At 44.4% G+C, this 27,067-nt stretch overlaps 1 pseudogene; it reads left to right on the top strand.

The window, feature by feature from the left end:
* The window catches only part of LOC123393981, a 98,197-nt pseudogene that overhangs the window by 2,635 nt on the left and 68,495 nt on the right, over positions 1–27,067 (top strand).

Here is a 27,067-nt window from a genome sequence, read left to right as displayed (position 1 = left end):
AGAAACGGGGATTTTTAGCATCGAGAGGCCAATGAACTGGAGGACGCTAACACTGCCTGCAATCTAGCAGCAAATCTCTGAGGTCACACGCTGATTTTGGATGGTCGTCTTTTCCCTTGGGGAGAGCACGACTGTTCAAAGTGAGTGTATATATTTGAAGAGAGGACCTCAAGACCTCTGGAAGTCTGCATGCCTCATTCACTGGGCAGGGGACTTCCTGCTTCAGGTATTTGGACAATAGACTCTAGTTAAAGTCCACCTTCAGCTACGAGTCAAAGCCATGATTGTTAAGAACACAGAATAGGTTCCTATGTAGCATACACGATGTGACCAATAGGCATTAACGGTCACTCAAGGGTTCTGGTACATTGTTATCCTCCAGTAGATTGTAGAGGTAAAAAACATCTGAAAGGTTCCCAGGAAGCAGTGAGTTCTGTTTTGTTTTGTTTTGTTTTTTGGAAAGAAGAGGAGAATGGGGTCGCTAGACTTTAAGAGGTCATGAATAAAGTGGGAGAGGTAGGAACTAAATCATAAACTTTTGTCATTAGCTTGGCAGGAGTTGAGGTATAAGGTCCTGGGTCTGCATGAAGGTAGGTAGGTCACAGGGAGATAGTGAGGTTAGTACTCCGAAGGGGGGCTGGCATTTGGGCTCAGGTATCAAGAAATCACCAATGTAATTAAGTGTAATACCATGTTTGTAGTGTGTGTGTGTGTGTGTGTCTGTGTCTGTGTGTTAATTCTTCATAGCTGGGGATACTGAGTTAGATGGTTATTGATCTCCTATCCAATTCCAACATTCCTAGTATTTATGACTTCTCTGGCTCAAATATTAGCAATGGCTTTGGAGAGAAGGGTTAGACCCAAAATCATGGAGCACAGTGTATAGAAAGTTTCTCCAAAGCTTGAAATAAGGCTTTATCAGTATATTTTTGTCTACTCAGGCTGCTATACCAAACACAGGCTGGGGGGCTTAAATGACAGAAATGTATTTTCTCACAGATCTGGAGGCCAGAAGTTCCAGATCAAGGTGCCAGCAAGGTTGGTTTCCAGTGAGCATTTTCTTGTTGGCCTGTAGATCGCTATCTTTTCAACTGTGCCCTCAGATGACCTAAGATGACCTCATCTCTGTGGGCCCCCAGAGGGAAGGTAGGGAGAGTGCTTTCATGTGTTTCCCCCTTATGAGGACACCAGTCCTAGCAAATTAGGACTCCTGTGACCTCATCAAACCTTCATTACCTCCTTCTAGGCCCTATCTCCAGATGCAGTCACACTGGAGATTAGGAATTCTGCATATGACTTTTGTGGGGACACAATTCAGTCCATAATAATCAGTACAGGAGAAAAACCATGGAATGAATTCTAGAGGAGTCACACGGTGATGTTATAAGGTAAGTGGGTATAAAAGAGCACCTCTGAAGTCCAATAGGGCATTAGAGCTAGAGGCCAACAGGAAAGTCCTGCACGTGCCACAGTTTTGAGTTTGACACAAGTGCAACTCTGAAGTGAAGATATTTGGGAGGCCTTGGCCAACCACTACTTCCAGCCAGGGGTGATTCTGGAGGGAATATCTCCCAGAGTGCTGCCTAGAATCAAGACTTTGGGGTTGGAAAAGTGCCACTCCCAAAGCTGGAGAAGGATGGTGCTGTAAGTTACTTGAAGAGTACTGTTCTGGGAGATAGGAGATCTGGGGTGTCCTCTTTGTTCTGCTGCTGACCAGATGTGAAAATGCAGATTAACTCCCTAACCATCTCAGTTCTACCACCATGTGCTGCTGTCATGTGTCCCAAGCCCCAGAGTTAGTTTTATCCATAACCAGAAGCCGGTCTTTTAGTTCCCAATCTCTTAATCGGGCCGATTGTCACAATATATAGCGCACATGTGACAGCCACTGGGGAGAAGTAAGGGTTCTCTTCCCCTCAGGGAGAGTGGAAAGGCTCTAAGAGAGGGCAGACCACTAGGCCAAAGGCAGCCAGTGCCTGGGAGAGGAGGCACAGGGAAGAGTGTGCTGATGACAGCCTTGTGGAGGGAGGGCAGAAAGAGCTACCACCATGAGACTTGCATCATAGATCGAGCCTGAGGACAGAGAAGGGGTCAGGGCACAATAGAGCAGCAGCTGGCAAAGTGATTCTGTTGAGCTTAAGCTCATAGTGCCTTAGCAAATTAGAATGGGAAATACCTTGCTGTTGTCTGTATCTCTGTGATTGTGTGTGTATGAGTGACAGAGTGGGGACAGAGAGAGAGGGAGAGAGAATGCATTAAATTTTAAAGAAAGACAATAAGGGATGCCTGGGTGGCTTACTCAGTTAAGCATCTACCTTTGGTTCAGGTCATGATCCCAGGGTCCTGGGATTGGATCCCATACCAGGCTCTAGTGGGGGGCCTGCCTTCCCTCTGCCTGCTGCTCCCCTTGCTTGTGATCTCTCTCTTCCTCTGTAACAAATAATAGTAAAAAATAAACAAGGGTGATAAGTAATGTTTACTTTTGTTTCTGATGCCAGACATAGGTTCAGAAGATTGAAGAGGGAGATCCAAGAAGCTAGCCTCTTAAGAGGAGTGAATACCTAGTGAATACCTAGTCACTGGTAAGACCCCTGGTCCTGCAATACAATATGGCTCCTGTGATCTGGGTCTTGTTAAACGCCTCTCGCCATCTTTAATCCGATAGTTGGATTCTTCATTGCTCTCAGTGTGGGGAACTGGGAGAAGCTATGGCACTTGGCCCTTTGTGGGGGAATTTTAGTAGTATAAATAGCAATAGTTATCAGTTCTGGAGCACTTCCATGACTCTGCTGCAGGCACTGTGCTGTGACCTGGGTTTATAGCAGTGAGATAAACATAGAAATAGATGTGGGCTCTGTTTCCAAGAAGCTGAAACCCACTGTTCTCCTTGTCCCCTTCCCATTCTGTCTTCTCCAGCCTCTGTGCAACCCCACCAAGCAGGGAGCTCTCTCTCTGTGTCAAGTAAATATATAAAATGTTTTAAAATTAAAAAAAAAAAGCAAAACAAATAACCTGGTTCTGTAAAGTGATTTTCTGAATGTAGTTATGGGCAGTGCTGGGTACTGAAGAAGACGCTCTGCTGACCAGAGGAGTGGGGAAATTACAGAACAAATTCCACAGGTCATTGAATGTATCACTTTCATCACGCCACCCATAGCACTCATTAATCTCTAGCCCAGCCAATCTGTTGGTTATAAAAATGAGCTTTCTCCAAACTGACAGACAGCTCTCATTTTAGCAATATAAATCATTCTGATCTTTATCACGAATGCAATCTAATCCTGTCTAGTAAAGAAAGCTGGAGAGTTCTATAGCTCTGTAAACATTTAAGAAAAACAATAGACTCAACTCTAGTTACTTTTTAACTAACTTGGCTTGCCAAGGGAAGGAGAAAGTAAATATCAGAAATCTTATCACTAAGCACAAATTGCAAGTTATACCTGCCAAGATGTGGTTCAAAATATAAATCACCAGTCTCCTTAGAAGCCTTTTACCTTCTTGTATCTGTTATGTTGGGTAAATGAGTAGTTACTAGAACACAGCTGGCTCAGTGATCACAATTCAGCTTACCCTCAGAAGTACAAATAAATTACATGTTTAGCCCAGTAACTGGACACCGATATAGAATTATTCACTGGCTGATTCCTAGATCAGAAACCACAAAAATTTTTTTCTTTTTTATGGAATTATGGCTGTTACAATAGTTTCACCTGTACCTCATGGTGATTGATTTAACTACTCTATAAATTACAGCTCTAGATGTAACATTTTAATAGAACAACAATATCCTTGATGGTATCATGGAAATGTAAGTACCTTGTACACTTTTCTTAATGTGTATAATTACTTAAACATCATAGTAAATGAATCAAGGCCATTGTCAAGCTTCCATCAAGGAGAGTTCTTAACGAGAGGGATTTCCCATTGTTCTCAGGATGATAACCTCTGAGCGACAGGTTCCATTAGTTGGCCGCACACATTTGGAGCCTTGTGGACTTTCTGACAGCTGAGCAGCGTATCTCTGTTTCAAGCATTGTGATCCCTGTTCTTAATGCAAGGGAGACAGTTGTCACTTTTCCTGTTACCCCTGTCTTTAGGAAAGTGTCTGACTCAGAAAGTCAAATCGGTACCCCACAAAGGGATTTTCAGGAGAACCACCTCAAAGATGGTCACCTGAGATATTGTCAAGAAAAAAACCTGAAATTCTAAGCAACATCCATAATAAGTCTTTTCATGTTGATAAGGAAAGATTTTTCCATAAATAACAGATAGGCTCCATGAAAGTGAGATCTTTTGAATGAATCAAATTAATGAATGAACTGTGGCCTTTGGTAGTGAGGTAGTTTATGGTCCTTAGGCAAGAGATGGGATTTGTGTTGGGATTTCAAGAATGGGAGGAGCCAAAGAGAAAATTGAGAAAGTAAATGTGAAAGTATGCAATTTACTGACTGGAGTAGGTCTGAATACATTTCAAACATAATTAAACTATGGCTGTGGGTCTATATGCATATTCATAATTTTCCCTTGAAAATGTGAGGCATACAGATGTCATCTCCAGTGAATTCTCTGTATACAGAATCACCCCCCCCCCAAAAAAAAAGGCATTCTGACTGTCCTCAGCCCATCCACTCCAGGATTGTAACTCCTTCTTCCCCATGTTCTTTCTGACATCATGGACTTTCAGGTTGACCTCTTCCATCTTGGGTCCCACTCTCATTAGCTGTAGAAGTCATGTGATGTTTGCGATGTGAGGGTGGCAATACTCTCTAACCTTTGGTTACAATATGTCTTTGAAAGCCAGTGTTTATTCTGCTTTTAAAGCATTTCTCCATTTTCACTGGCCACCTTTTAAGTGGTCATTAGCCACCTGTGGCTGCTAGCCATCGGACTTGGACAACAGAGGTGTGGAAAGTCTGCACATTCTTCCACTCAAAGGATGTTGTGACTTATGCTACATCTTTTTTTTTAAGTGTCTTTTTTAGGTATTTAAATTCAATTAGCCATTAGGTAGTATATTATTGGTTTCAGACAGACTTTAGTAACTCATCAGTTGTGGATAACGCCTGGTGCTCATCACATCACGTGTCCTCCTTAATGCCCATCACCCAGTTACTCCATGTCTCCCACTCCCTTCCACCCCCCAGCAACCCTCAGTTTGTTTCCTATAGTTAAAGGTAGCTCATGGTTTGTCTCCCTCTCTGATGACTCCCATTCAGTTTTCCCTCCCTTCCCTCTGATCCTCTGCACTACATCTTAATCTCAACAGTGAAGTCAAGCAGTGGTAGTAACTCAGTCATGGAGTCATGTATATTCTAAATCTGATGAGGCGTATTCCTGTACTGCTTTTGTTTCTGCTAGAGCACTTACACTTGTTACTATTATTGCTGCTGTTTTCATGTTTCTTGTTCACTGAATGTCTGATAAAAGAATTAGTGAAGTGTGTGACTGCAGAAAATATAATGAGTCATGGATGATGAAGACTTTCTCCTTGACCAGAGTTGAGTCAGGTTCCTCTGAGTCCTCTTTCTGTCCAGGCCTTGACCTCAGGCTCTGCCCACTTAGCCCAGTTTTAGCAAGAAACCTGTTTAGTCAATTTTTCAGCAATCTCCTATACTACTCTTGATATCTGATCAAATTCCTTATCTCTCACCCCTGGTATCTTACCACTCTTTTTTTTTTTTAAAGATTTATTTTGACAGAGCATGAGCAGGGGGAGAAGCAGAGGGAGAGAGAGAACCAGACTCCCCACTGAGAAGGAAGCCCAATGCCAGGCTTGATCCTGGGATCAGATCATGACCTAAGCCAAAGCCAGAGAGTTAACCAACTGAGCCACCCAGGTGCTTCAGAATCTTACAACGCTTAATATCTGATCAAATCCCTTATTCCCAGGGCACCTGGTTGGTGCAGTTGGTTGAATGTTTGACTCTTGGTATCTGCTCCGGTCATGATCTCACGGTCCTGAGATCAAGCCTCACATCAGTCTCTATGCTCAGTGAAGGGTCTGCTTAAAATTCTCTTTCCCTCTCCTTCTACCCCTACCCCTGCTCCCTCTCTCTAAAATATATTAATAAATCTTTAAAAAAATTCCTTATCCCCTGCTCTCAATATTTTATGACCCTAGCCTTCCTTCAACAATATTACTGTCCAGATGGTTTATCCAGAATCCCTTCATCCTTACCCTTGATGTTCCATCTTAATTTTACATTCAGTGACCCCCACCATGCTCTTTAGCTGTAAATATCCATTGTCTGAGCTGAGCCAGATTTCTCTCCCATACTATAAAATAAAATCCCATTGTAGTAGCATCCCTTGAATAAAATCTTCCTTACTGTCTTTAATGGGTGTCACAAAAATTTTTTTTCTTTAATGGTCAGGAGGGTGCTAATGGAGTACCATGACAAAAGGCCTATATGGACATTTTTTTGGGTTTCCCTGACAAATACTCTTTTCCTCTTCTAAGAAAAATTTCCAGTTCTCAGTATAACTGCCAACTGGCCCAGGGGTGGACAAGTGAGTCAGATGAGACCAAAACGAAAATTCTGTTGAGACACTGGACCTTGAGGATTTAAGCCAAGGACAAAAAAGTGTTGGTACTCCATTATTCTGATGGTCCATTAATTCTTGCTTTTTTAGTTCCTGTGTCTATCACAGTCCCTGCCTTTTTGAAGATAATGACCACTCATCTGAGTACACAGTTCACAGAATCCCTTTGCAGTGGCCCATGTGGGCCAAGGTAGTAGAGCATAATAGATCTCTGTAACTTTTTAAAAATGCCTTTGTCCCTGTTGCCCATGGCCATTAAAAACAAAAGGTTGGGGGTGGGGGGATATTGGAAAAGGTGAAGTTATAGCTACTCACTGATTTTGTGATTGGTAGAGAGAAAGCAACACCTACGTATAGGGCCAGTGGGTGAGTGGAGGAAACATCCTTGGCTCTAGGAGGAATGGAGGAAGGAGAAATATTAATAATTTTTGTCTTTGGAACTGCCCCTGAAGACTTCCCACAGGAAACTGACCTAATGTGACTCTCCTAAACTTTGGCAAGCCCCTTAAATTTAACTGACTTCTAGATCTGATACTCCCTGCTAGATAGCTCTGATCATGATTTGATTGTTACTTATTTTATTTTTAAATTATTTTAAAATAAATTTTTAATTTAAATACAATTAATTAACATATAATACTAGTTTCAGACATACAGGTTAGTGATTCATCAGTCTTTTATAACACCCAGTGCTCATTGTATCACATGCCCTCCTTAATGTCCATCACCCTGTTACCCCATCCACCCATCCCCTTCCCTTCCAAGAGCCCTCAGTTTGTTTCCTATGATTAAGAGTCTCTTCTGAGGGGCACCTGGGTGGTTCAGTGGGTTAAAGCCTCTGCCTTCAGCTCAGGTCACGATCTCAGGGTCCTGGGATCGAGCCCCATATCGGGCTTTATGCTCAGTGGGGAGCCTGCTTCCTCCTCTCTCTCTCTTCCTGCCTCTCTGCCTACATGTGATCCCTGTTTGTCAAATAAGTAAATAAAAATCTTTTTTAAAAAGTCTCTTCTGGTTTGTCTCCCTCTTTGATTTCATCTTGTTTTATTTTTTTCCTTTCTTCCCCTATGATTCTGTTTTGTTTCTTAAGCTCCACATATGAGTGAGATCATATGATAATTGTCTTTCTCTGACTGACTTACTTCCCTTGGCATAATACCCTCTACCTCCATCCAAGTCATTGCAAATAATTGCCATTTATTTTAACTCAACAGAGAAGGCCACTAGAAACAGCAGAGCAGGTGATGGCCCCAGCTCCTGTCCCTCCATGCATAACATCTGTCAACACCTATGGACATCTTTTCTTCCCCATTCCTATGAATGTTGCTCAGTTGTTACATGGTGTGGACAAATGCTGCTGGCTGGTGGCATGGACACACTGGACAAGCTTGGCCTTCAGTAAAACAAAGACTGCATTTAGTTACTCAAACTGAAATGGGAATTCTTGGAGTCCCATTGGAGGTACTCAACCTGTGCCCCTTCCCTCTTTGGAACAAGAGCCTGAACCTGAGAGATGAAGGGCTTATCCTAGGTTATGGCAAGGTTACACAGAGCTGAAGCTAGACACAGGCGTACATGCTGATATTGATTAAGGCTGGCTGTGAAGTCAAACTGCCTCAAATCTTGATTATCTTCACCACTTCTTATTCTCTGACCCTGTTTTTCGTAGTTTAGGATGTAGGGATAATAACAGTATCAACTAATGGGGTATCCTGACTTTTTGATGTTTTAGTTCTTGTCAGACATTTACCATAATGCTTAGCACATGGATGGTGTGTGCACACACATGCCCATGCTTGACACTCAAAAAATTGTTCCCTGATATTAACTTTATCAGTGCACTTTCCATCCATCACCATTTGGCTGTTTTGTCACAAACTGATTAAAGCAGAACTGTCAAGTGAGGAACTTCAAAGCCAAAGCCTTAAGTGCTGTGAGAAACCAGCACTTGGGAGGTTTTGTCTCAGCATCTGTGATTAGAAGGCAGGAAAAAGAGACTTTGGGGACACAGTTCACCCCTTCATGAAGCAGCCATTCAGAACTTTCTCAGAAGGTCTAATGCCTAATCTTCCAAATATCAGCAAGAACAAACTTATGGCCTATTAAAATCAGATTTTTAAAAGATTTTTATTTATTTATTTGAGAGAGAGAGAGAGCATGAGAGGGGAGAAGGTCAGAGGGAGAAGTGGACTCTCCATGAAGCTGGGAGCCCGATGCGGGACTCGGTCCTGGGACTCCAGGGTCAAAATCAGATTTATTGACTCAATACAGTTAGGGAGGACATTCCTCAGGAGTCATAGAATGCTGGTTGCCATGAGGGAGGAGGGAAGCATCTTTTACAAAGTCTGGGCTCTCACAGAAGGAGTCTGAAGCAGGTGTATGGAAAGCAGAGGTCAGTTTTGGATTAGAAGCTCTTTCTGAGGGGAAATGAGTAGAAGCAGGGATTAACCAGGACTTGGGCTCTGCCTTATTCAGGTCAGGCTACTGCAACAAATGATCACAGACTGGGTGGCTGAAACAGCAAAGCATTTACTATTCCTTGCAGTTCTAGAGGCTGAGAAGACCAAAAGCAAGGTCCTGGGAGATCTGATATCTAGCAAGAGCCTGCTTCATTATCTACAGATGCCCATATTCCTGTTGTAGCCTTGCATGGCTGACAGCTGGCAGAACAAGCTCTCAGGTCTTTTCTCAGAAGTGCTTTTATTTCATTCACAAGGGTTCCAATCTCATGACCTCATCACCTCTCAAAGCCCACACGTCCTGATGGCACTCCTTGAGGGTTAGGGCTTCAACATCTGAACTGGGGCAAGACACAAACATTCATTAACAAGTGTTGTCATGAGGACAGTGTAGCTTAGCAACTGGGTATCCCCAGGAATCCATGGGACTAGCAAAGCAGAATCTGGGGGGGTCACTGCTAGGAAAGCAGGAGTTCCCCAAGAGAGAGTCCTCATAGCATTTTACAGAGACAGCATGACCCTTGAGAAACAATAGTTTCCATGACTCATACAGCAGCCTTTATATATGCCTGTTCTCCATGCTGGATTCACAGCAAGCCTGCTTCTTTCTTTTCCAGTTCAAATGGAATTCCACTCTCTGAATGCTGATGAATTTTTGCTCTTTTGCAGTTAGTAGGTTGTCCCTCAGGATTCTGCATGTATGGATTTGCAATCGTGGAAACTGCCAAAGGTCCAGGGTCCTGGGTGGCAGAACCTGGCCTCTGCCACTATTGCCCAAGGTAGGGACTCTGGTCCCTTGATCGTCCTGTGCTGCTGTCAAAGGTTTGTGTGCATCATGCTGTTTTTTTTTAATGTAATTGCTTATACATGTGTTTGATCATGCTCAAGTGGCCTTTCTGTGGAAACAGTGGCCAGGCTACACCTAGAAGTCACTGAAGAAAGTTCTAAGAACTCTTGGTTGGTATGAGGCTAGAGAGAGAGAGAAAGAGAGAAAAGAAATCTGTCTCTCTGCATTTTACAAGTCCCTGGGCAAAATGCGAGGGCTGTGCACTCCCCACACGGAGATTCCAGGCAGGGAGGCCCTCCTGAGCCTCATCTGCCTGGGATCCTCCTCCAGGAGCAATCCCTAGTTTGAGATCAGGGTTAGGGAATAAATAGCAGCAAAGCAGGGTCCAGAAGGAAGGACTGCCACAGTCCACGGGGCACCAGAGGGCCAGGCTGGTACCTGCTCACTTTTGGAGTACAAATGGGCTCAGCTCAGCAGGTGCAGGGGTGCCATTGGCCCCTATGATGGGGTTGCAGTGCCCCAAGCTCAGGAAGAAAAAAGGCTGGCTCAGGTGACTTATTTTTCACTGGGAAGGAGCTGATGGCAGTGGAAATAAACGAGTAGGGAATGATGTTGTAAAGTTGTATGGTTTGTCCTTTATATCTCAGCTTTCTCTCCTATCTTCCCTTGCTCTGTAGTGTGTTCTCAAAGAAGTTTTTGACATGATATTCCTGTTCCCTGATTTACTCCTGAGCTGTGTCTTTTCTGCTGTTCAGCCCCATCTGGTGAATTCTTTTACTATAAAAAGTATCTTGCCTTTGCAAGGTCTTGTCTCGCCCTCCCCTTGGGGAGACTCGAGGAATCCCAGAGAACTCAGCTTGCCACCCAGGAGGAAACCAGGCTATTTGGAACACTGGAAAGGATTCAGAGTAGGGGAAATCTGCTTGGACATCTGAGACTACCCCTACATTCAGGGGTCCCCTGGACACAAACCCAGACTTTGATATTGATCCTGAACCATGCTCTCAACTCAGACACCTGTGATCCTCACCACAGTGCTTTCAGATCAGTGCAGCCATGCCCATAAGCACAAACTCTAAGCCTAGATTCTATCCTGAGAGGTCTGTCCCAAACAGCCTGGCTCCAAAGACCCAGAGATTGGGGACAGTGAGGAACACCATAGGACTCACCCAGCCACCCCCCAAAAACATGCCATTTGGAACTCCAGAAAGGATTCAGAGGAACTGAAATCTGCATTCCCACCTCTGGACACCCCCCATATTCAGCAGGACCCTGGATGCAAACCTGGAGCTTGACACTCACCCTGAACCAATCCCTCGACTCCACCCCTCCCCCCCGGCACCCCCCAAAAGAGGGATAGAGTGCTGGCAGATTAGGCCTGCCATGTGGTGGGCCCTAACCATAACCTTTGGCTTGGATCTCAGGGTTCTGACCCCAGAGGCCTTGCAGTAGAAGCCCTACAATTTGGGGACACTGGGGCAATACCAGAAGACTCAGCCTGCCACCCAGAAGGAAACCATGCCATGTAGAACTCCGGAAAGGATGAACAGCAGAAAATATCTGCATGTGCACCTGAGGCCATGCCCATAGTGAGTGGACCTTCGTCCAAAAAATCCAGAGCCAGACATTCACCCTGACCCACATCCTCAGCTCAGCAGTCCAGGAAGCTCTCCACAGAGCCTTCAGATGGGTCCTCCCATGCCCCTAGACCCCAACCCTAAGCCACGGTTGGGTTCTGATAGGTCCATTCCCAGGAGCCTGTCCTCAGAGCACAAGGGATAGGGGGCACCTGAGCAATCCCAGAGGACTCAGCCTGCCACCCAGAAGGAAACTGTGCCATTTGGAACTCTGGAAAGGATTCAGAGGAGCAGAAATCTGCATGCCCAGCTGAGGACACATCCACACTGAGCTGACTCCTGGACACAAAGCCAGAGTCAGACACTCACCCTCGCCTACACTGTCAACTCAGCCACCCAGACAGCTGTCAATGGGGTCTTCAGGTCAGTCCTGCCATGTCCCTAGTTCCTAATGCTAACCCTTGGATGGCTTCTGTAATGATCTCCTCATTTCAGGTTATGTGGTGGTTCTGCAGGACATTGTCCTGGTGTGGGGTCAAAAACACTGAAGCATCCCATGTGAAATGGCAAACATGGTAAAGAAATGATGGCTGGGCTGCAGCAACATGTTCCTAGGAACATCACCATAGGCAAGGGAAGCAAGGGCAAAATGAACTTTTGGGATTTCATCAAGATCAAAAGCTTTTGCACAGCAAAAAGAAACAGTTAACAAAACCAAAAGACAACTGACAGAATGGGAGAAGATATTTGCAAATGAATTATCAGATAAAGGGCTAGTGTCCAAAATCTATAAAGAACTTAGAAAACTCAACACCCAAAGAACAAATAATCCAATCAAGAAATGGGCAGAAGACATGAATAGACATTTCTGCAAAGAAGACATCCAGACGGCCAACAGACACATGAAAAAGTGCTTCATATTACTCGGCATCAGGGAAATACAAATCAAAACCACAATGAGATACCACCTCACACCAGTCAGAATGGCTAAAATTAATAAATCAGGAAATGACAGATCCTGGTGAGGATGCGGAGAAAGGGGAACTCTCCTACACTGTTGGTGGGAATGCAAGCTGGTGCAGCCACTCTGGAAAACAGCATGGAGGTTCCTCAAAATGTTGAAAATAGAACTGCCCAATGACCCAGCAATTGCACTAGTGGGCATTTACCCTAAATTTAAAAACGTAGTGATCCGAAGGGGCATGTGCACCCGAATGTTTATAGCAACAATGTCTACAATAGCCAAACTATGGAAAGAACCTATGTGTCCATCAACAGATGAATGGATCAAGAAGATGTGGTATATATACACAATGGAATACTATGCAGCCATCAAGAGGAATGAAATCTTGCCATTTGCGATGACATGGATGGAACTAGAGGGTATCATGCTTAGCAAAATAAGTCAATAAAAGAAAGACAACTATCATATGATCTCCCTGATATGAGGAAGTGGAGATGCAACGTGGGGGGTTAAGAGGGTAGGAGAAGAATAAATGAAACAAGATGGGATTGGAAGGGAGACAAACCATAAGTGACTCAATCTCACAAAACAAACTCAGGGTTGCTGGGGGGAGGGTGATTGAGAGAGGGAGTGGGGTTATGGACATTGGGGAGGGTATGTGCTATGGTGAATGCTGTGAAGAGTGTAAACCTGGAGATTCACAGACCTGTACCCCTGGGGATAAAAATTATATTATATGTTTATTAAAAAAAAAAAAAGAAATGACAGTTGGGGAATCTGAGTGTGAAGACAGCACATATTTGTGCTGCTATAACAAGCTGACTGCACTTTGAAATCACTGCAGAGGAAATAACTCTTCCAAACATCCATGTTAGCACGATGGCACAGAAGTAGAGAGGACATCAGACTTTGGGATGGAGGCCAAGCCCTCCCAGATCCAGGTCACCCAACGTGGAGAGGCCACATGTTAGCAAGAGACTCATGGGAGGATTAAATCAGGGGCCCCCATGTCTTGGGTGCAGTAGAAGCAGTGGATTTGGAATTCCAGTTTTCCACAACGTTCCACCACAAGCTGGTTAGAACTGTGCAAAGGCAGGAAGGGAAGCCCCAGTAAAGTGGACAAGGGACGCCCCAGTAAAGTGGACAAGGGACGCTAGAAGGCTGGAAAGGGGTGCCTGGTGCCAAGTACCCATTACAGACCCACGTTGCAATCCCTCACAGGAGAGACTCACCAATTCCAGGCCCCACAGGGGAAGCTGGAGGTTCATCTCCTGACTTTTTGTAGGAGCTTGCAGCTCAGCTGGTGAGAATTCTCCATCACCCCGAACCCTGCCTTTCTCCAGGGGACTTTCCTTCTAAGCACCCCTCCCAACTTCTTCCTCCTCCATGAAATAATGTTCCTCTCCTTTGTTTCTCGCACTTGCCTGTGATGGGACCATAGCTTGCTCAGCCCAGACTGCCATTCTCTGGTCTTCCCAAATAAACCTATGCTGCTGGTCAAATAACTGGCAGTTTGAGTTTAAGGCAAATCCAACTAATAAATTCAAGAAACTTGCAAGGAACAAAATCAATATGTACAAATCAGTGGCATTTCTACGTGCTCAGAAGGAACCATCAGAAAGAGACTACGGAGAACAATCTCATTTACACCTGCATCCAAGAGAGCAAGATACCCAGGAGGCCCCTGAACCAAGGAGGTGACAGACATGTCCTCTGACACCCCTGCAACAATGACGACAGACAGGGAGGGCTGCACACGGAGATGGGGAGGCACTGTGCTCAGGGAAGAACCCACACTGGGAAAATACCTACTCTCCCCAAAACCGCCTACAGTCCTCACTCTGGCTCCCGAACTTCCAGACTCGGCGCCATCCTGGAGTGGGTGTGGACACGGGAAGGACCCCGCAGGGCTGAGGTGGGGGGAGCACAAGCCCCGAAGCAGGCGGACGCTCCCTGACTGCAGACCATCTGAGGAGCCCCAGGAACCAAATCCAAGAGCACACAAACACAGACGGAGGGGGGAGCATCGGAGCCCAGAAAGGGGGGACCCCACAGCCCTGCGTACAGCACAGCAGGAAGCCATGTCATCGCACACAAAAGGACTGAAGCCCCAGCATCTACACAGGGAGCCCTTCCTCTGTGGGGTCCTGAGACCACGTACCCCCTTGACAGTCCACTCCAGCGGCTTCTCCTCACCTCCTCCAGCATCTGGTCCTTAGGATGTTGGACTGCTGTCAGTGTGGGCGCGTCCTCTACAACGGTCCGGTCAGTGTGGATGCAGAGCCACACCCTCCTCAGCATGTCCTGTCAGGGTGGGATCCGCCCCACATTCTCCAGAAGTCTCCACAGTGGGTCCTGAAGAGGCGGGGCTCTGGTCCCAGGTGCGGCTGTGCAGCCTGGGCTCAGGGCCAGAGCTGGGGTCTGGCGCCCTCTTCAGGCGATGGAAGGCAGTGCAGGACTGTGGGAGCTCACCCTTCAGTGGAAGGTCTTGCTCCTTCCCCGGGTCCAGCTGAAGCCATTTCATTCCGGAAATTCAAGCAGCATTGGAGCCCAATATCTCCCAACTTCTCCCAAAATAGCTAAGGAACAACTAATTGGAAACAATGTGGAATTACAACAGTCCTTGACCCAAACAGTGGCACTGAATATGGCCCTGATGCAGACCCACACTCTGACCTCAACTTGGCCTCAAGCCTGGACCTGACCCCAATCCAAGACCCTAACCCTAGCCCCCAATGCAAACAATGTTCACAAGAACCAAAAGGTAGAAACTGCAAATATCCATCAATGGCAAATGCATAAGCAAAGTGTGGTGAAGGGTTTGAATTTGGGTTCAGGTTCAGGTTTTAGTCAGATTTCTAGATCAGGCTTTGGGTTTAGTGTCAGGGTGAGGATTTAGAGTGAAGGGCAAGGGAACAGAGTTGGAGTTTAGGGATTGAAGTTTGTAATTTAGGTTTTGAGACTCAGGATTCAGACACAGATAAAGTTCAAGGTCAATTTTGGGGTTTGGCTTCAAGCTGAGATTTGGGTTTGGAGTTCAAGACTTGGAGGTCTGGTTTAGGGTTTGGGTTCATGGTTCAGGGCTTGGATCCAGGGCTCAGGTCCAGGTTTTGGGTTCCACTTCAGGTTTGGGATTCAGGGTTCTAGTTTGGGCTTTAAGGTCAGCTTAGGTTTCAGTGTTGTTAGGGGTTAAGGTTAGGTTTAGGGATGACACATTTTCTTCAGTTGTCATCATGGACACAAAATTTCTATCTGAAGTTTCTAAGTCAGAAATGTATTTCATCTGGGAGCACCTGGGTGGCTCAGTGTGTTAAGCCTCTGCCTTGGGCTCAGGTCATGATCTCAGGGTCCTGGGATTGAGCCCTTTATCGGGCTCTCTGCTCAGTGGGAAGCCTGCTTCTCTCCCCACCCCCCGCCTGCCTCTCTGCCTATTTGTGATCTCTGTCTGTCAAATAAATAAATAGAATCTTAAAAAAAAATAAAAGAAATGTATTTCATCTGGGTGTCAGGAGCTGGTTTGGAATTTAGGATCCCAGTAACTCCCTACCAACAGCATTCTGATCCTAGTCTCCCAGTCACCCAGAAGTGGCTCTTGTCTTGGCTCTCTGCCCTTGACAGAGAAGGGCAAGTTGGTGCCAAAGTTGGGATTTCACAATGGTAGAGGTGTGAAACCAAATATTGTGGAACTATCATGGAAAATGAGACAGGAGACAAATAACTGGTTGACTCCTCATTCTTCCACAAAAACAAAGACCAAGTTTCCAATAGAATCTGATAATGTTCCCTAGGAAGGCCTATGGTTCTCATTACCAGTACCAAAAGAGGACCCCTCCCCTGGTTTAAACTAAGAATCACAGCAGGATATTTCCTACTTAGTGTCAAAAATAAAATTTTATTTTTTGGCTGTTTCAGTGTACAATTTGTGGAAGCACTGACAACCTTTTCATGCTCAAATCCTCATCAACACAATGCAGGCAACGTTGTAATGCATTGCTCCTTGGAATACCAAGTACAAGAAGGGCTATTAGAAGTACTAAAAAGATACCAAATATGAAATTCAGAAAAAGCATCATTTATGGGCACCTAATGTGGATCCCTAACCATAAGATCTAACATATCATCCTATAGATTTCACTTAAAAAATCATCAATAACAGTAGCCTACTGACCACTGTAACCACCCTACCATTGACTTCTAGGCCTGTAATACACACTCCAAATGCTGGAGACACAATTCTCAGCAGAATGGGACTTACCCAGTCTGGGTGGACCAACTCTTATAGTGAAGCCAAAAAATACCGCTCCTTGGAAATCCCAGCCATTAGGACACAGTCACAGAAACCTACCCAGAGCTCAATAAAGGACAGACATCTCATGGGGCGGATGCTGCAGATCACCCCCATTCCCATGAAGTAGCTCTACAGCGGACTCCAGGTCTGTCCCCTTCCCGGGATCACACGTGGCACCACTCCTTCCTCAGAACAAAACCATGAACTGTCCTCATCAGGCCTGTGTGCAGGCTTACAGAAAGCCAGACACTTTCTTGAGAGCATTCAGCCTCTCATGCCTATCCCAGCAGATGGAGGGTTCTGTATTCTCAACTTCATTCCAACTACAGAAGACTTGGAACAAGTCTTGCCACACTCTTGCCATATTCTCCATCTGCAAAATGATGGATAGTAAAACACCATGGATTCCCTGCACCTTCTCGAACCTAGGTAAGTTAGAGCTACAGCTTGGCCAGAGCTATTATCCCCAATCCCCTAAACACACACACTTCCCTTGTGCGCTCTGGGCCAGTTTCCATCCACTTTGCTCCTCAGCCATTGTCTCTGCAGAGAAGTACAGCAGTACTGAGGTTCTGGGACTGAGGTGCTAGGTGGTAAGCCAGCACCTTGGGCCCACTTACTATCAGAAATTAATATTCATTTTATTAACAGATGCATCCCATAAGATCTTGCTACCACAGCCATTAGAAAAGTCATTACAACAGAGGTCCTAACAACATGTGCCAACCTCCATGGCTCTACTCCCTGGCTCCAGGGATTGGTTCATTCATGGGCATGTGACCTGGTCCCAGCCAATGAGGTGGTAGGAACCTTGGGTCTTAGCCTGCAGGGCCAAGGATGGGGTGAACTGCCCAGGCCAGGGGGGTTTTCCATCATGACTACAGAAGTGACCTCAGCCAGGCATGTGCCAGTGCCACAGAGAGCCCAGGAAGCCAGATGCTCTATAATATTGCTGAGGGCTTGAATCAGACTTGTCCTGAAGCACACACATGCTACATCCTCTGCTAACTCAGGAGAACCCTAAATGTGCTCATGGTCTTGGCCTGAACAAGATGACCATCTGTGTGGTATATAACCTGCAAGATATACCCACCAGGCAATGGGGACTGACTCAGCCAAACAATACCTACATGGAGTTCAACCACAGACAAACGTCTTGTGGCAAACTTGAAGCCTACAGAGAATGGCAGGAGAATTCCTGAGGCCTTCATTGTTGGCCAATCTCACTATCATCTTTTTTTCCTTTCAAGTGGAGGGGCCAGGGTCAGGCAGGATATGTCCCAGTGTATTCCCACTCTGCCACTGGAAAAGAAGAGCCCTCTCCCCATCACCCATCATATTGCAGATCTGGAGTGTGGGAAACTATCACCCATGGGCCAAATGGGACCTCTCCCTGTATTCTTTCAATCAAGTGTGGCTGGAACATGAGTTATGGATGGTCTGTGGCTGCTTTCAAGCCACAGTGCAAGAGTGGAGTCATTGTCAGAGACACCACATGGAAAGCAAACCTGACAGAAAATCTTTACAGAAGGCCTTATGGAAAAGTCTGTGTCACTCCCTGGTCTCAAAGGTCCTAGGATCATGTCACTTCTTTGAATAGAGCATAGCGCCTTCTGGGTAAAATGTAATTTATTCACCCCCAGAGGCAAGGGCTTCCATCCTTTTAGCCAGAACTCCATCTCCATCCTCCTCTATTTAAACCTTAAATGGCACATCTATATGTCTGCTGCCCAACAGGAATTCACTGTAGTTTACATGATAGCGATGCTCAGAAACAGGTGTAAGTGTGAACTTGTGAGGGTGGAGGATATAATACAGTAGCGTGCTTTCCATCCCACAGGAATAGCACGCAATGTGGTCGCATTGTGACCTCAGAAGGAATCCACCTTCATAGAACAAACTGCATCTGGGAGGACTCCCAATTCCCTTGTCCTAGACACTATGTTCCACTGAGGCTGGGGGCACAAAGAGGGACAAAAACTACTCTGCCCATCAGCGTTTTGAATGACACCTGCTCTTCCAGGACAAAAGATCCTGAAACCATTCATCCACCTGTCATCCAGCCAGACGTCTGTGAGAGAGATCTACCTCAAGCAGAAAGGACAGACCGAGAGACAATAAATGGACAGTCTTGTGTGACAAGTGCCATGACAGGGACACTCAGGAGGATTGGGGGTGTTCAGGGTTGGCCAGACCAGGTTCCCAGTATGACAGGGAATGCTCCAGGAGGGTGATCACAGCTGTGTCACTACAGGGAATGCTTGGGAGGACTGGGGGTTACGGAGTTGGCCAGACTAGGGGCAGGGGCCTGGGAGTGCTCCAGGAGGGTGAACGCAGCCTGTCACTATAGGGAATGCCTGGAGGACTGGGGGTGTGCAGGGTTGGTCAGAACGGGGGGCAGAGGGACCAGGAGTGCTCCAGGAGGATGTCGCAGTTGTGCCCTTGTGTGGCTACACATGTCATTGGCCAGACCGGAAATGACAGGGCGGGTAAGGGGCTATGTCCCTAAACTGTCTTCTACGAGGAAAAATTTTAGTAACGAGATTTCTTTCAGTATAATTTCATGTCACATGCGCCCGTGAGTCCCTAAAGCTGACTGTGTAGAATATGAAGTACGTAGTTTGCCATTGCTTTCAAACCTGAGGTGCTGGGGGCAGAGCACACTGGATATTTCATACTCTGCTTTCAGAGTATGATGACTTTTCCTGCCTTCATCTCTGATCCAAGCACAGAGAGCAAAGGCAATTCAGATCTACACTTCAAAATGTCAACAGAAATCTGAAAACCCAAGTTCTCCCAGGATCTAAAGGCTTAGGACCAGGGTGACAGAAAGGGGAGGCAGAGAGCAAGGAACCAAAAGAACACATCATGTGCATGTTAGTTGGCCCACTTCTCCACCTGTCAGAAGCAAGTCATGCCTGACAGGAGGGAGTCCCACCTGCACCCGTGTGTTTGCTGCCCTTGAGCAGAGCAGAGGATGGGCTGAGCTGGGTGTGGGTGTCAGGAGAGGCCAGATGGCCACAGATGCTACATGCCAAGTACCTGTAGGACCAGCTCCTGATCCTCAGCTAAGATGAAACAATCAGTATGTTTAGTTATCTATGTCCTGGGACAGGGCATGTGCTCAGTGCTTTGGTGACTATATCCTCTCCCATTTTATTTTTTTAAAAACACCTTAGGCAGGTTAAGATTGACATACAAAAAACTGTTTGTAGTTAATGTATGCAACTTGACCCTAACCCTAACCCTAATTTCTAGTTAAGATATACTCAATTTAGAATATCGATCAAAAATTAGAGGATGGTTTTTAGAAGCTAAGGAATCCAGTGACCAACCTTCTGTCTTATTCTCTCTTGAATCTGTTAAGTTGGAACACGTTCAGCCACATGCTTTCTGGAGAGTGGCCACATGGGAGCAACAGTGAGTAAACACTGACGCAAACCCCACTATAAAGCCAATTCTTCCTTCACCCTGTCAAAACTTGTTCATTCAATGTTTACACGTTATTGTATACATTATGAAAAGTGTGACTTTGTTAAATTTTTAAAAAGCCAAACTAATTCTTTCAACCTGTTAAGAATAGAATATGTTTTCTAAAATCTGGGAGTTGGCAAACAGATGAAGGCCCAGGGGTCTGGGAAAAGGCTATTACTGTTGAATCTATTCAGGTCTACTAAGGAAATGAGGATGACTTCTATTCCATTTCTTTGCAGGAAGAATTTGTGTCAACTCACAGCACTGAATCCATACAAAGTAGTGTAGCTCAGAGGAAAACAAAAAAACAATCAACAGCCTCCAGGAGCAGAGAAAGAGCCACACCCAGGGACAGAGAAGACAGACCACAGAGGCTCTGCTCAAGCCAATTTATATTTCTGTAGATCGTCTGGAGCTAGAATGCCCCCAGCACCCCTGGGGGTCATGGGTCAGGCAGAGAGCACACCCTGATACTGCACTGTTGGAACCCGTGTCAAGCCTCCTGGTCCCTTCCTTCATGAGACACCCCCTACTCCCGACTACTCCAGCCTGCTTCTTGGAACTCCCATTCCCCTTTATGACACCATTGTTCACTTTTCCCATCACTGCCACCATATAGAGTACATACTATTTTGTCATTTAAATGTTTTTCATCATGTTCGCTGTGAAACTATACTTTGCATCATCTACCCAGGTGTAGATTACCTGCTGCTTTGCATGACATAACTGTGGACTCCAAGTGCCCTCATGGCATCATGGGGGCTAGTGTCCTGGGCAAGGTCCTCACTAAGCTGGCTCAGCTGTCGCAGTGAAGGCCTGACCTGGGCACTGCTAATTTTGTGCAAGTAAGGTAGCACAGCCAAAGCCTTGGTTTGGGTTCAGAATTGCTCATGGCCCCTTGGCCACATCAGATGGCATGGGGGCACACCCTGAAGACCCTTGCTAATCCAGTGTTGCTCTGGGGAATTTCTATGGAACAGCCATTGTGTCCAATAGAAGAACTCAATAGGAGTGGGAAGGATTGGAGTCAGAACTTCTGAGATAGAATCCATCTTGGGGGTTGCCCAGAACTTCCTAGGCATTCATTCCATAGTCTTGAATGAATCCATTAATCTAAAAACATTCCCTCATTTTAGAAATAATGAGCCTAAAGCTCTGATGAAGTGACTTTCCCAGGTCATATTGGAAATCAGCGAAAGAGCCAGAATGATCTGGGAGATGGCCTCTAGCAGGATCCCCCAGAGTGGCTTTTGCTAGAGCCGCAATCACCCATTTATCTTTCCTGGACTCCCCAACTCTCATGGGACTCTTCATGGGACATATCCTGGTCATGTCAGTGCCACAGAAACCTCTGACACTGGCTATAACGAGACTGTGGTGTCAGTGGAGTCCCAAGCCATGGGCCATTTCAGAGTTTGTCTGCAAAAGATACGGTTGGTGGGAAACCCACATGACAGAGGGCAGAAGAAGATGGAAGCAGCTAGGGAAAGGGGGGGGTGCCCACGTCGCATCTGGCCCCAGATGACATGGTGGTGTCCAGAAGAACAAGCCCCCCAAACGCCCCCCAGCGCCTTCCCAGAACTCACCCTATGGTTTGAAGCTGATCTTCCTACATGGGTCAGAAGTGCTCAGCTAGCTCAGGGAAGCACGACACAGGACACAAGAAAACCACAGCCTTGACAGATGTGTTTTCATGGAACAATAGTTTTCTCCAAATATATTCTGATGATAAAAAAATTCAATGATAAAACATGGATATTTTTGATTAAAAAGAAAGCCAAATTTGTTGAATTAATAAATATTTATGGACTATCTACTTAAAGCAAATGTATAGCTCCAGTTCCACCTGGGAGCTTGCAAAGTACAAGGGATAAAATCAATGGATCAATGGTAGGAAGGAATGCAGGCTGAGGGCTAAGAGAGCCATCCTATTCAGAGAGGCCCATTAAGGAAGCCCACTGAGAAGATGCTTTTCAGCCAAGACCAGAAAGACAGGGCCAGTGAGTCCATCTGGGAGAAGAGTGACAGAGCAACTTGATTTTTCATTATTTTGACCCTAAAACACAAATGTCAAGAAATATTGTCTTAAGTGTTGATTTGGAACATTTGGTTCTTCTCTGTAACTATTTGGGTTACATGCTAACCTTACTCACTATAAAACGCTCTAAGAAAATGTCTTATTTAAGCATGGACATCTTGTATTAAAAGGCAAATAAAGGGGTGCCTGGGTGGCTCAGTGGGTTAAGGCCTCTGCCTTCAGCTCAGGTCATGATCCCAGGGTCCTGGGATTGAGCCCCACATCAGGCCCTCTGCTCGGTGGGGAGCCTGCTTCCCTTCCTCTCTCTCTCTCTGCCTGCCTCTCTACCTACTTGTGATCTCTCTCTGTCAAATAAATAAATAAAATCTTTTTTTTAACCAGACTCTATTTTATTTATTTATTTATTTATTAGATTTTTTATTTTTTATAAACATATATTTTTATCCCCAGGGGTACAGGTCTGTGAATCGCCAGGTTTACACACTTCACAGCACTCACCAAAGCACATACCCTCCTTAATGTCCATAACCCCACCCCCCTTCTCCCAATCCCCCTCCCCCCAGCAACCCTCAGTTTGTTTTGTGAGATTAAGAGTCTGGTTTGTCTCCCTCCCAATCCCATCTTGTTTCATTGATCCTTCTCCTACCCACTTAAGCCGCCATGTTACATCACCACTTCCTCATATCAGGGAGATCATATGATAGTTGTCTTTCTCCGCTTGACTTATTTCTCTAAGCATGATACCCTCTAGTTCCATCCATGTTGTCGCAAATGGCAAGATTTCATTTCTTTTGATGGCTGCATAGAATTCCATTGGGTATATATACCACATCTTCTTTATCCATTCATCTGTTGATGACATCTAGGTTCTTTCCATAGTTTGGTTATTGTGGACATTGCTGCTATAAACATTCAGGTGCACGTGCCCCTTCGGATCACTACGTTTGTATCTTTAGGGTAAATACCCAGTAGTGCAATTGCTGGGTCATAGGGCAGTTCTATTTTCAACATTTTGAGGAACCTCCATGCTGTTTTCCAGAGTGGCTGCACCAGCTTGCATTCCCACCAACAGTGTAGGAGTGTTCCCCTTTCTCCGCATCCTCGCCAGCATCTGTCATTTCCAGACTTGTTGATTTTAGCCATTCTGACTGGTGTGAGGTGATATCTCATTGTGGTTTTGATTTGAATTTCCCCAATGCCGAGTGATATGGAGCACTTTTTCATGTGTCTGTTGGCCATCTGGATGTCTTCTTTACAGAAATGTCTGTTCATGTCCTCTACCCATTTATTGATTGGATTATTTGTTCTTTGGGTGTTGAGTTTGCTAAGTTCTTTATAGATTTTGGACACTAACCCTTTATCTGATATGTCGTTTGCAAACATCTTCTCCCATTGTGTCAGTTGTCTTTTGACTTTGTTAACTGTTTCCTTTGCTGTGCAAAAGCTTTGATCTTGATGAAATCCCAATAGTTCATTTTTCCCCTTGCTTCCCTTGCCTTTGGCGATGTTCCTAGGAAGATGTTGCTGCAGCTGAGGACGAAGAGGTTGCTGCCTGTGTTCTCCTGAAGGATTTGGATGGATTCCTTTCGCACATTGAGGTCCTTCATCCATTTTGAGTCTATTTTCGTGTGTGGTGTACGGAAATGGTCCAATTTCATTTTTCTGCATGTGGCTGTCCAATTTCCCCAGCACCATTTATTAAAGAGGCTGTCTTTTTTCCATTGGACATTCATTCCTGCTTTGTGGAAGATTAGTTGACCATAGAGTTGAGGGTCTATTTCTGGGCTCTCTATTCTGTTCCATTGATATATGTGTCTGTTTTTGTGCCAGTACCATGCTGTCTTGATGATGACAGCTTTGTAATAGAGCTAGAAGTCCGGAATTGTGATGCCACCAACTTTGGCTTTTTTTTTTTTTTTTCAATATCCCTTTGGTTATTTGAGGTCTTTTCTGGTTCCATATAAATTTTAGAATTATTTTTTCCATTTCTTTGAAAAAGATGGATGGCACTTTGATAGGAATTGCATTAAATGTGTAGATTGCTTTAGGTAGCATAGACATTTTCACAATATTTATTCTTCCAATCCAGGCGCATGGAACATTTTTCCATTTCTTTGTGTCTTCCTCAATTTCTTTCATGAGTACTTTATAGTTTTCTGAGTATAGATTCTGTGCCTCTTTGGTCAGGTTTATTCCTAGGTATCTTATGGTTTGGGGTGCAATTGTAAATGGGATTGACTCCTTAATTTCTCTTTCTTCTGTCTTGTTGCTGGTGTAGAGAAATGCAACTGATTTCTGTGCATTGAATTTATATCCTGACACTTTACTGAATTCCTGTACAAGTTTTAGCAGTTTTGGAGTGGAGTCTTTTGGGTTTTCCACATATAGTATCATATCATCTGCGAAGAGTGATAATTTGACTTCTTCTTTGCCGATTTGGATGCCTTTAATTTCCTTTTGTAGTCTGATTTATGAGGCTAGGACCTCTAGTACTATGTTGAATAGCAGTGGTGATAATGGACATCCCTGCCGTGTTCCTGACCTAAGAGGAAAAGCTTTCAGTTTTTCTCCATTGAGAATGATATTTGCGGTGGTTTTTTCATAAATGGCTTTGATGATATTGATTTATGTGCCCTCTATCCCTACACTTTGAAGAGTTTTGATCAGGAAGGGATGGTGTACTTTGTCAAATGCTTTTTCAGCATCTATGGAGAGTATCATATGGTTCTTGTTCTTTCTTTTATTGATGTGTTGTATCACATTGACTGATTTGCGGATGTTGAACCAACCTTGCAGCACTGGAATAAATCCCACTTGGTCGTGGTGAATAATCCTTTTAATGTACTGTTTAATCCTATTGGATAGTATTTTGGTGAGAATTTTTGCATCTGTCTTCATCAAGGATATTGGTCTATAGCACTCTTTTTTTATGGGATCCTTGTCTAGTTTTGGGATCAAGGTGATGCTGGCCTCATAAAATGATTTTGGAAGTTTTTCCTTCCATTTCTATTTTTTGGAACAGTTTCAGGAGAATAGGAATTAGTTCTTCTTTAAATGTTTGTAGAATTCCCCCGGGAAGCCGTCTGGCCCTGGGCTTTTGTTTGTTTGGAGATTTTTAATGACTGTTTCAATCTCCTTACTGTTTATGGGTCTGTTCAGGCTTTCTATTTCCTCCTGGTTCAGTTGTGGTAGTTTATATGTTTGTAGGAATGCATCGATTTCTTCCAGATTGTCAAATTTGTTGGCATAGAGTTGCTCATAGTATGTTCTTCTAATAGTTTGTATTTCTTTGGTGTTAGTTGTGATCTCTCCTCTTTCATTCATGATTTTGTTTATTTGGGCCCCTTTTCTTTTCTTTTTGATAAGTCGGGCCAGGGGTTTATCAATTTTATTAATTCTTTCAAAGAACCAGCTCCTAGTTTCGTTGATTTGCTCTATTGTTTTTTTTTTTTTTTTTTTTTTTTTTTTTGGTTTCTATTTCAATGATTTCTGCTCTGATCTTTATGATTTCTCTTCTCCTGTTGGGCTTAGGGTTTCTTTCTTTTTCTTTCTCCAGCTCCTTTAGGTGGAGGGTTAGGTTGTATACCTTAGACTTTTCTTATTTCTTGAGAAAGGCTTGTACCGCTATATATTTTCTTCTCAGGACTGCCTTTGTTGTGTCCCACATATTTTGAACCATTGTATTTTCATTATCATTTGTTTCCATGATTTTTTTCAATTCTTCTTTAATTTCCCAGTTGACCCATTCATTCTTTAGAAGGATGCTGTTTAGTCTCCATGTATTTGGCTTCTTTTCAAACTTCCTCTTGTGGTTGAGTTCTAGCTTCAGAGCATTGTGGTCTGAGAATATGCAGGGAATGATCCCAATCTTTTGAAACCGGCTGAGTCCTGCTTTAGGACCGAGGATGTGATCTATTCTGGGGAATGTTCCATGTGCACTAGAGAAGAATGTGTATTCTGTTGCTTTGGGATGAAATGTTCTGAATATATCTGTGATGTCCATCTGGTCCAGTGTGTTCTTTAAGGCCTTTATTTCCTTGCTAATCTTTTGCTTGGATGATCTGTCCATTTCAGTGAGGGGAGTGTTAAAGTCCCCTACTATTATAGTATTATTGTTAATGTGTTTCTTTGATTTTGTTATTAATTGGTTTATATAATTGGCTGCTCCCATGTTGGGGGCATAGATATTTAAAATTGTTAGATCTTCTTGTTGGACAGATCCTTTGAGTATGATATAGTGATATAGTGTCCTTCCTCATCTCTTATTATAGCCTTTGGCTTAAAATCTAATTGATCTGATATAAGGATTGCCACTCCTGCTTTCTTCTGATGTCCATTAGCATGGTAAATTCTTTTCCACCCCCTCTCTTTAAGTCTGGAGGTGTCTTCGGGCTTAAAATGAGTTTCTTGGAGGCCACTTATAAATGGGTTTTTTTTTTTTATCCATTCTTATACCCTGTGTCTTTTGATTGGGGCATTTAGCCCATTAACATTCAGGGTAACTATTGAGAGATATGAATTTAGTGCTATTGTATTGCCTTTAAGGTGACTGTTTCTGTATATGGTCTCTGTTCCTTTCTGATCTACCACGTGTAGGCTCTCTCTTTGCTTAGAGGACCCTTTCAATATTTCCTGTAGAGCTGGTTTGGTGTTTGCAAATTCTTTCAGGTTTTGTTTGTCCTGGAAGCTTTTAATCTGTCCTTCTATTTTCAATGATAGCCTAGCTGGATATAGTATTCTTGGCTGCATGTTTTTCTCGTTTAGTGCTCTGAAAATATCATGCCAGCTCTTTCTGGCCTGCCAGGTCTCTGTGGATAAGTCAGCTACCAATCTAATATTTTTACCATTGTATGTTTCAGACCTCTTTTCCCGGGCTGCTTTCAGGATTTTCTCTTTGTCACTAAGACTTGTAAATTTTACTATTAGGTGACGGGGTGTGG

Source organism: Mustela putorius, unplaced genomic scaffold (genome assembly GCF_011764305.1).
Source record: "Mustela putorius furo isolate JIRA1106 unplaced genomic scaffold, ASM1176430v1.1 tig00001118_pilon_pilon_pilon, whole genome shotgun sequence".
Taxonomy (NCBI): domain Eukaryota; kingdom Metazoa; phylum Chordata; class Mammalia; order Carnivora; family Mustelidae; genus Mustela; species Mustela putorius.
The sequence above is the reverse complement of the archived record's forward strand: the minus strand, read 5'-3'. Positions and strand labels throughout refer to the sequence as shown.